The sequence below is a fragment of the Nicotiana attenuata genome, unplaced genomic scaffold, assembly GCF_001879085.1.
Source record: "Nicotiana attenuata strain UT unplaced genomic scaffold, NIATTr2, whole genome shotgun sequence".
In the NCBI taxonomy this organism is placed as follows: Eukaryota; Viridiplantae; Streptophyta; class Magnoliopsida; order Solanales; family Solanaceae; genus Nicotiana; species Nicotiana attenuata.
In genome coordinates this window covers 64,266-65,462 of record NW_017675479.1, presented here as the reverse complement: position 1 = coordinate 65,462, position 1,197 = coordinate 64,266, and positions in this window count along the sequence as shown.

Genomic DNA, 1,197 nt, shown 5'->3' with positions numbered 1-1,197 from the left:
CCGGTCAACATGCAAAGCTGAGCAAATAAATGCGCAAGTAGCACATAAGATGCATCAGGATGGTCAATTTATTTTAGGTCACCTGTCCTAGACGGACCCAACCCCTGTGTTGAGTCCCCTAAGTCAAATGCACATGATGCAAACAAACGTTCTACTAGGGATCCGGCATGAGGTTTCGTTCTTCTAGGTTTAACCCTAGGTTTATTGGTCTAGACCTGGCTTACTCGAGCGGACAACTCGAGCCGAGGTGGAGGCAGCGTACCGGGGATACAGAAGCTCCGCCGGCTTTGCAACTTATCCAACCTCGTTCTAAATGGGAAAGACTCTAAACACAAGAGAAGCTACACGAAGTGCACCCTTCTCCATGATGTAGAAGACTCAGAGAGAGGAAGGGATTCGCGACAGTTTATATATACAATTTCAACAAATATCAAAGCGGTAAAACATTTAGCACATATAGCATGGGACATGTAGAAAAATCAGACAAAGCCAAATATAACAATTGTACTAAGCTCGAATTCTTGAACCCTGAATCGAAATTCTGGGTTCGGTCCCCAGCAGAGTCGCCAGAGCTGTCACACCTCCTTTTTTACACACCTACCCCGAAGGATAAATGTATAAGGGAGTTTTTCCATTTAAAGTGACATTATTCGAAATGTGATCATTTATTTATTTTCAGAGTCGCCACTTGGGATAGGATTGGCTTTTGGTGTCCCAAGTCACCAATTTAATTTAAATCCCAAATCAAGGAAAATTTCGACTTCCCAATTGGAGTCTGCGAACCAGAAATTCTGTGTAAGGAATTCTGTTGACCCGAGGGAAGGTGTTAGGCACCCTCGGATCCCGTGGTTCTAGCACGGTCGCTTAAATTATTATAAATGGCTAAAATCTGATTTTTATACATGTCGCCCTATGGTGCAATTTTAAAAATTTGTTTAACCGCTTTTAATTAGTTTTTTATGAAAGTGAACGCCATTTAAGAGCGTGTTTTTGGATCACGTCACATGAAATGCACCCGGATCCTCGACACCTCTTATTCAACGTTTTGGGATTTGGATTTGGGTCGCATGAAATGCACACCCGTATTTAAGAAGGTAAAATTATTAAAAGCGCGCCTAAAGTGGCTAGCGTCTTATAACTTTGCGGGAAGCCATGAAAATTCGCTAAATGGCATGTCCCGAATTTCTAAAATATTTT